Source organism: Cervus canadensis, chromosome 11, assembly GCF_019320065.1.
Source record: "Cervus canadensis isolate Bull #8, Minnesota chromosome 11, ASM1932006v1, whole genome shotgun sequence".
NCBI classification, from domain to species: Eukaryota; Metazoa; Chordata; class Mammalia; order Artiodactyla; family Cervidae; genus Cervus; species Cervus canadensis.
This window is the reverse complement of record NC_057396.1, coordinates 57,914,556-57,924,463: the sequence shown is the minus strand read 5'-3', so window position 1 is coordinate 57,924,463 and position 9,908 is coordinate 57,914,556.

The window sequence follows — 9,908 nt, the reverse complement described above, 5'->3', positions numbered from 1 at the left end:
GACCCTGTCAGATCAGATGGTAAAGAATCTGCCTGCAATGCAGGAAACCTGGGTTCAATACTGGTTTGGAAAGATCCTCTGGAGAAGGGAATGACTGCTCACTCCAGTGTTCTTGCCTGGAGAATTCCATGGACAGAGGAGACTGGTGGGCTATAGTCCATGGGATTGCAAAGAGTGGAACATGACTGAGCGACTTAACATTTTAGGACCAAGGCTGGGTGGGGAGTATGGGGGTGTGTGTGTGTGTGTTTGTGTGAAGGAGTTGGACAGGGAGTGTTTGTTGTGTAACTCTTGATTTTAGACACTTGATCACAAAAGCAGAAAAGAATCTATGCTAAGAGAACACAGCCAAGACTCTTGCACAGTGAAGGGAAGGAAACCAAATACTGGATTATTGTTATAATTGAGAAATAGCCCCCAGGTATTTTGAGTTAAAGGAGTTCTTTAGCCACTCCATTCAAATGATAATTTATGGCTCTTTTTGTTTTTCTGAACTTATTTTATTAGGCTTCTGCTTTCAACATTTCAAATATAATAATGAAGCTGACAGTCCCTGTTATTCACTTCCAATGGCCTTGAGAAGTCTGCTTCTGTGACTAAGGTGATGATGGCAGACTTGGCGAGGAGCTGGAAGGTTCTAATCAAACCTTCAAAAACCGCCTAGAGTCCAGGCCGCAGACAGACCGCACAGGTGAGAGGAAGCATAAATTCTGCGCCTTTGCTGCTCAGACTCCACTTGGCCTGGAGGGCCTCCCTCTGTGGGGGGCTTGGAGGCCCCCTGGGCTGGCGGATTTATGTCAGCAAGAGCAGCGCAGTAGAAAGAGATTAAGAACACTTTCAAAGGGTGCGGGAGTGGGCTGCTCCTCCGGCTGAGCGATCTGGGACACAGAGCTCTGTCTGTGAGGACCTGGGCGGATGCCAGCGAAGGGAGTAGGGCAGGCTTGAGGAATGGAAGGCCACTGGCCAATTGGGTGTTGTGATAAATATATCCTTGTTTCCTTGAAGGTACCAGCGTCCTTGATTTTACAGCTTCAAAGAGCGCTGCCTCTGAAGTGGGGGGACGTTCACACCTGCTTTGCCGCAGTGATTTCTGTCTTCCTGGCTGCAGACTCAACAAGACAACAATAGTTCAACAATAGGACATTTTCAAGGCCACACTCATGCACTAGGCAAAGCTTCTTTCCCACCCTTTCTTCCTAAATGGAAATGAAAAGGTTAGTGTACTCCCTGAGAATTCAGCAATGAACACAACTGAATAGTTTTACCTTAAATTTAGATACTTTGGAGGTTGTAGTTGTTTAGTTGCTACATCATGTCTGACTCTTTGTGACCCCGTGGACTGTAGCCCGCCAGGTTCCCCTGTCCGTGGGATTCTCCAGGCTAGAATACTGGAGTGGGTTGCCATTTCCTTCTCCAGGGGATCTTCCCGACCCAAGGGTTGGACCCATGTCTCCTGCATTGCAAGCAGATTCTTTACCATCTGTCCCTAGCCACTAGGGAAGCTAGGCACTCTAAATCATCGCACGCACCATCCTTATCCTCCCGCCCTCTGATTCTCACCCCTCACAGAGGGACTATCACAGGACCAGAAGTCTAGTAATAACTAGAGGTGTCAGTATACAATATACCTGGAATGTTTTGGTCTTTTCTTTTTCTCTATCTCATTCATCTTCAGAGAAGTTGTGCAAACAATACTTAAGAAGTATCAGCATAGTTCTACCTTCCATATTTTTCTCAAAGCATTTAGATTTCCACGAGACATTTTAAGAGGAAAGTGATGTATTTATTTATTTTTAATGGGACCCTGTTTGTCTACCAGGTGCAATGAACGGGATCTAGAAGTGGGATTTCCACTAAATATACGTTTACTGCCTCCCACCTAATCTTTCCACCGATCATCTGAACCTTCACATCATCCAATGTACAAATTTAAAACCATATTCTGATTAATAAATTCCCTTTGCTAAAGATGAGATGACTGGTTTCTGGCACTTAAAACTTTCCCAAGAAGTAGACTGGATATTACACATAACTCCCTAAATCCTGAGCTCTAATGTTTCTCTGCTGTTGCCGTCAGTTCTGGAAACCAGACCTTCCTTCACTATACAAAGGCGGGTGCTGGTCAAAACCTGGAAAGAAGAATGAGGGAAATACAGTCTATTTTTTAAAGTACTTCTTGTTCTGACCCTTGAGGGTGATAAACAGTGGTCCTGTATACAAAATATTCCCGCTTTTTAACTTTTGCTCTGAGATGGTGCAAATAAATGCTGTTAAGTTGATGAGTTTACAACTTGGTGTTATGTAAGTAACTAGTCTTTCTTCGTTGAAACATGCAGTCAATCTGTCTCTCTGTCTTCCTCCCTCCTTCTGGCCCCCCTTCTTTATCCCCATTGTATTAAGAGTGTTTCACTTCCAAAGATCAGAAGTGAGGACTGCTATGATACCTGAGGGGACAAGCTCTGTCCTCCAGTCTGTCCTCCCCGTCACCTGGGACCCTGGGATCCTGAGCTCTTGTCTGTGATTTAATAATGAGACCCAATGGGGCAGCCCAGGTGCTGTATCTCATACCCTTGCTGATTGCCAAGGGAACATTTAATCTGTTGGCTTTATTCAGTTATGCTAGTCTGGCAAACGTACCTGGAGCTATAAATTATTTAGATGTTTAATTTATTTGGTGTAGAAGGAACTCTCTTATACCTTAGTTATCTAATAGCAGATGAAAAAACACTTTATTTGCAAATCATAAAAGCTTTAACAGACTTGTGCCTTAAAGAGTAAAAGAGACTTTCCTGACCTGAGAAGTGTAACAGGGATCCAAAAAGCATTGTTAACACATTATCCTCTAAGATAAAAATTATGGTATAAATTCCTCTGGATTAGAAGTGAAATGTGAAACAAATGCCTTCCATTGGATGCTAACAGACAACCAATCTGAACTGAATTCAAGTGTAAACTGCCAAGGAGGGATCAAGAGGGGCATAGCAGCGTCCTTTGTCACAGTGCCCATCTTCTCTGTGATAATGTATATCCGCTATAAGGACCCAAGGGAGGGGGATATTTTAAATTGTTGGAAATATGATATAACCTAAACCCTATTAGTATACAAAATTACCGTCTAACAGTGAAACATATCATTGTTTTATTTATTCTTTGACTTTGCACCTAGACATTTCATTAAATTAGAAACTCAGTGCATGTTTCATTAAAATAGAAACAGATAGCACAAAGATATTATCTTATAGAGCAACCATTGTCACATCAGATAGGTCCCCCACCCTGTTTTATCCATTCTCTTGATGAAAAACGATTGATCTGAAGCAGAAATAAATTATCTATAGCAACACAGAAATATAAACAATACAATAATAAATGATATAATTAATAATATAATAATAAACAACATAGTATTAATAAACAATGGGAGTACAGAAATTCTTTGTAAAATTTTTCTTTTATTATTGTTTTGTTTTCAAGTTACATCTTGAATCAGGTGGTATTACTGGGCTTTTGTTTACCATCATCCAAATATTTAAACAATTTTCCTTTCTCAGTAGGAAGCAGCAGAGTTTTTAGATAAGAATGTGGTTTCTGCAGTCCAGTAGCCTGAGTCTGAATTCTTCACTTTATTAGACGTGATGTTGGAGAAACTATTTAACTTCTCTATGTATCCGTTGCCTCATCTGTAAATTAGGGATATTATCTTTCCCATAGAGTTCTTATGTAGTAAAGTACATAAAACAGCCCCTCACATGTAATAAATGCTAAATTGCTGCTACTAGTCATTCACTACCGTGCTTTGGAGTCATGTCTTCATATTCATATAATAAACAATTCTATGAAGTAGTTATTATTCCGTTTTACTGGAAAAGACATGTACTCCTGGACCCGCAGTTAAGCACACGAAATTGGAACTCACGTCTCTAAGTCCCTGTGGCAGGTTCTGACTTCTGGAGCCGATTCTGAGACAGAGATCTTGGTAACCGGAAGATTGGGGCGTGCTCGGGGGCGACATCTGTTGGCCGAGGGGGCAGTTGCACGATGAGGCAGCACCTGTGGCCGCACCCTAGAGAGCTCCAGCACAGGCCTGGCCCTCCGGCGTTAAACCCCAGTGGGGCAACAGGTTGGCTGTTTGGCGGAATCTGCCGTCCTTGGATTGTAGGCTGCCCCGAACAGGGGTGTGGGTTTGGGCAGAGCAGCTGTCTTCAGCCAAGGGCTATCTCCAGAGAGGGTCTCAGTGGAAGGGGCGAGCAGCAGCCAACACTTGCAGCAGCTGGGGTCGTAAGCCCTTGGGTCTCCAGGGCGGGGATCTGAGCAGGGGGTCAGGAGGGCCACACCTCTTCCGTCTTTGGAGGGTGCCCAAGGTTGTCTCATGGCCCATGGCGGTTCTTTCGCCCAGAGTCTCTCAGACCCCGTTCGTGTTGGGGGAGTCTGTGCATGTTGAGGGAGCATGTGGATGGACTGTTCCTGTGAACTACACAAGGTGCTTGGTGACTTGAGATAGAACAGCTGCTGCTAACCAGCATCAGACCTGAGTAAATCACCCACAGGCCCCTGGCTGCCCAAGTTTACAGTCTCCTTACAGCTGGCTATAGGACTGCTCATTTAAAAATGCTTAAATAGAACAAATTTTTAAAAAATCCAATCTTCGAGCAAGCACTTTTTATGGTGTTTATGTCATGATCCATAGGCTAGAACTACAGAATTTTAAAACCGGAAGGGGCCTGAGAGATCCCATTCCTCCATTTGGGTCGGGTTGGCGGGGAGTGATTTAGTCAAGGTCACCCAGCGAGTTAACAGTTACTCACAATGGGATTGGGACCATAAGCATGAAAATTGATATTCTCAAGTAGAGGTTAGCTGTTTGCCAAAGAAATTATAAAAACAAATTCTTGGCTGAAAACTTGAAAGGATAGGTTTGGAATGTTATCTTAATGCACACTACAATCTTGAAGTTTCTTGTCATATCCTAGATAAAGCACTGTGTTTATATTTTACTCATTTCCATGCAAAATGGCTTCTAAAACTAAATGCCAAGAATTCTCACTGACACTGTGTGGGTCACATTTCATTGATTATATTTTGTTATTTTTCTATTTTACAATTAAAACCATCCTCTACTCCTAGCATTATAGTTTTTCTCTATGTAATTGATACAATGCCATAAATACTGTGTGGTATTGGCAATCTTTGAAGAATGAATTTTAAGTTTGAGTGTGGAGTCTTATCTCAAAATTACTTTCAGAAAACATATCAGACACACAGGGCTGTCAGGTTTAAAACTGTACCACCAATTTTATGTTAACTTATTATCTCAATATTCTCTGGCACATGGATATACTTACAATCACAAAGATTAGTGCTTAGCAAAAAGAAATTTTTTTTAAGTTTTCATTACCTTCTCAGTACACTACCTGGTTGGTGTTAGACATTTAAAAATCCCATATGATTGTTCAGCTCTTCAGCAGTGTTAACCCTTAAATTTTCAGCAGAAAACCTATTGAACAGTATTTGATGACTAGGAATAGTAAGAGTTTAGAGTTGAGGTCCAGAGCACAGACTGACAATCCATGCTGCCTGAGGTCAAAGCCTAGTTCTACCAGCTGTGTAACTTTGGGCAGGTTATTTAACCTCTATAAAATGGGAATAATATTTGTACTTGGTTTTTTTGTTTCTTGTAAGGATTATATGAGATAATACATGTAAAGGGCCTAGAATGGTGTCTATACACAACAGTGCTCAGTTGATGCTCTGTCATTTAGAATTTGCCTTTTAAACTATAGAGGATTAAGCCTTTTACAAGGAAAGTTAAAGATGCAGATTTAAAGACTAGATACACCTAAGTGATCCTGTTCAGTTTTTGATGCTTACAATGGAGCTCCTAGGTGAAACAGAATCATAAGCCTCCTTAGGCCGTAAGTTCAGATTCTAAAGATTTATTCCACAGCCTGATGTACATAATATATGAAGCAGTAAATTCCCAGCTTTTAACTGTAAGACATTTGATTCTGGAAATCCAAAAACCATGTTCTAATAGTGAGCTCTGAAAATCATTCTCAGTGTAACTCCATGAAAGCAGTGACTATGCCAACCTTGTTCACCAGTGCGTGCCCAGCCTTTTACATACTGGCATTAGTACGAATTTAGTATGTGTAGAATGACTGACCAATTGACTATAAAAGGCAATGCCCTTTAATTCAAAGAATTTTAGAGTTAGAAGGGGTCACCTGCTAATGGTGTCATAAATAAGGAACCTGAGGATAAATGACTTAGAACTAACTAAACAATTAACTGTGTAGAAGCAGGATCCAAGATGTTGACTCCAGGCCTTGGACACTCAAATAAGTGATTGCCTTCTGTAGATTTTTGCTAAATGTATTCTTAGAAACACCAGTCTCTTGGGATAGTCATGGGATAAAGAGTGGAAGGAGTTGTTCTGTGGGCAAAACTTTGGGGAAATGTGGGGTTAAACTAATTGTGAATTTCAGCATTTTGGAGAAGGTTTGGCTATAAAACCCCTTTAGAAATTAGGCTTTTTTGGAATCGATGGTCCATGAAACACATGGGAGAAGACTGATCAGTAGGTTTCAATAAATACTAACCATGCCCTGACTACATGCATCATGATAGAAACTATACACAAAGTTAAGGTGAGTTAGACACCAAAGAGGTCCTGGGGCATTTCTGAGAGTGGAAATGGGGTAAGAGAAGTGGCAAGGGCAAGAGAGAATTGTGGAAAGGCATGTGTAATTTCAGTCTATGTCTGAATTTGGGAACAATCATGAGAAAGGCTCAAATAAAAATGCTATAGGGATTCAAAGTTGAGAGTTCCATGGAAGAAACAGCATTTGAGATGAATCTTGAAAGATGGATGTGAGTTTCTTCACTAAATGTCTGCTAATTTTTGTTTATCTGAAACTAACTTTATTTTACTATCATTTATGAAATGTGGTTTTTTTGGATGTGCAATGGATAGTTACTCCTCTTCAATACTTTGAATAATTATTCCACAGACTCCCTGCATCCACTATAACTCTTGATAAGCCTGACAGTCTAATTGTTAGTCCTTTGCCGTCCTTTTCTCTGCAGGTTGCTTTTAAGATTTTCTCAGTGTCTTTGGAGTCCCCCAGTTGCCCTATAACACATCTAAGGCATAAATTTCCTTTTTAATTTATCTTTCCAGGGATGTACTATATTTCCTAAACTTGGTCTTTCTACTGGTTCTGAAAAATTCTCAGCTATCTTTGCTTCAGATATTATTATATTATCCATCCTCTCTACTCTCTACTTTCAAACCTGCAATTAAAATTTTAATTATTAGGTTATTAAATTATTAGAACATCTCATTCTACCTTCTATATCTTTAAATTTCTCTTTCTTATTTTCCATTTTCTTTTTTCCTGTGCTACATTTTGAATGTTTTATTCAAATATTTCTTGAATTCACTAATTATCTCTTCAGATATTTAACATGTTCATTAAATGTTTGCTTTCAACCATTTTATTTTTGTCTCTTTTTTATTCTTTTCCAAATTATCTTTTGTTGTTTTCTTATCTTTGGTTTTCCACTCCTTATTTCTTTTAAATCTGTCAAATGTAGACATTCTATGTTAGATAGTCAACAGAATGTAGTGGTGAAGAGTGTAGACTCTAGAACCAACTGTCCGAATCCAGATGGTAACTCTACCACTAAAGCTACCCAGGTGGTGCTAGTGGTAAAGAACCCAGCTGCCAATGCAGGCAACATAAGAGACATGAGTTCGATCCCTGGGTCAGAAAGATCCCCTGGAGCAGGGCATGGCAACCCACTCCAATATCCTTGCCTGGAGAATCCCATGGACAGGTGGGTGGGCTACAGACTACGGGGTCGCAAAGAGTTGGACATGACTGAAGCGACTTAGCACACACACACCGCTTAAGAAAGGCTGACCTGGAATAAACTACGTAGTCTCTCTATGCCTCAGTTTTTTCCTTTATAAAGTGGGGATAATAGTAGTACTTGCTTCATCCTGTTGTTATGGGAAATAAATAAGTTAAAATTGGGGAAAAAAAAAGCTTCACAACAGTGCTAGCACTTTATAATTGTTCTAAATACTTCCATAAATGAAAACATACACCCAAATTTCTTGGAGTCTAAACTAGATGCTTGTTTTGATTCACTCTCTCTTTTGGTGGTCTGCCTCCTTCTGTGCTTGGTGATCTTGGATTCAAACTCATGCTTGGTGACTCTTGGCTTTCCTACTGAGTATTTGTATTTGCTTCTGTTGGGAGCAGAAGGAAAACACCAACCTGAGAACATACTTCACCCTTTTTGGAGGGTCCTGGCCTAAAGAGGAAGTGTCAGACCCTTGGCTTCCCCGTCGTCTGATGCTTTAGGATTCAGGCTGTGCTACAAGGCCCTTAGGACAACCCAGTGTTCTTATTTTCTCAGCACTCTTGGTTCCCAGTTCTGGTTTCAGCTCATATTTGAGGATAAGAGCTGTCCCTAGACAATGCCTTTACTACGTACAAGCCCAACAGTCCATTTAAAAAGTGATCCAGGAAAAAAAAAAAAGTGACCCAGGAAATTCGCCAGTGGTCCAATAATTAGCATTGCACTTTCACTGCCATGGCCTGAGTTCAGTCTCTGGTTGGGGAACTGAGATCCTGCAAGCCATGTAGCAAAGAACAACAACAACAAAAAAGAAACAAATAAAAAGTCCAGTTCTTTTGTACTCAGAAGGGCTTCTGAGTATCTAGTTATCTATACTGCCAGACGCTACCTCCTGCTTCGAATCAGTCAGCATGGGTTACCTTATGCTGCAGCAACAAACAATCTCCAGTGGCTTAGAAAAACAAAGGTTTGTTTCTTTTTATGCTACACGTCCATCCCAAGTCAGTCGGGTCTCTGCTCCAAGTGATCCGTACTCAGGGACTCAGGCTGAGGGGCCTTTGATTCTCTGGAAGAACATCAATCCTGTAATGGGAGCGAGAAAATACGGTGACTTATACTCCGGTTGTTAAGGGCTTCCATCTGGAAGTGACCCACGTCATTCACTTTTAATTAGTCAAGGCAAGTGCTCGGGCCACACCTAACTCCAAGGAGGTGCTTAGGAAGGAGAACTGGAAATATCAGTGAACATCACTCACAATTACTACACACTTTTTACACATAATATTATAAACATCCTTATGTTCTCATATGGGCTGCCCTGGTGGTTTAGCGGTAAAGAATCTGCCTGCAATGCAGGAGACGTGGATTCGATCCCTGGGTCAGGAAGATCCTTTGGAGAAGGAAATGGCAACCCACTCCAGTATTCTTGCCTGGAAAATCCTGTGGAAGAGAAACCTGGCGGGCTACAGTCCATGGGGTCGCAACAGAGTCAGGACACAACTTAGCGACTAACCAGCAAGAGTTCTTACATGAATTTGGTAACTAATCTTTAAAAATATTATTATGAAGCTATGCAACATAAAGAACGTAAATATCTTATAATGTGTGTGTGCTCAGTGGCTCAGTCCTGTCCAATTCTTTGCAACCCCATGGATTGTAGCCCACCAGGCTCCTCTGTCCATGGCATTTCCCAGGCAAGAATACTGAAGTGGGTTACCATGCCCTCTTCCAGGGGATCTTCCCGACCCAGAGATCGAACCCACATCTTCTGCATTGGCAGGCAGATTCTTTACCACTGACCCACCAGGGAAGCCCCAAACATAACATTTATTTTCTTTTAAAATGAAGGATGTTCTGGAGAAAGAGGGCAGAGGGAGGATGTCTTTGAGAACTGATGAGTCTGTGAGGAGAAATTCCCCGTCAGGAAAAAGTGCAGAATCATCTAGAGGGGATTCATCCCCTGCCTCCTGGCAGGGTCTGGAAGGGTAGCATCTGGTGGGGAGGGGCTGCACATGTTCCCAGGGAGGCTGGATCCCAGC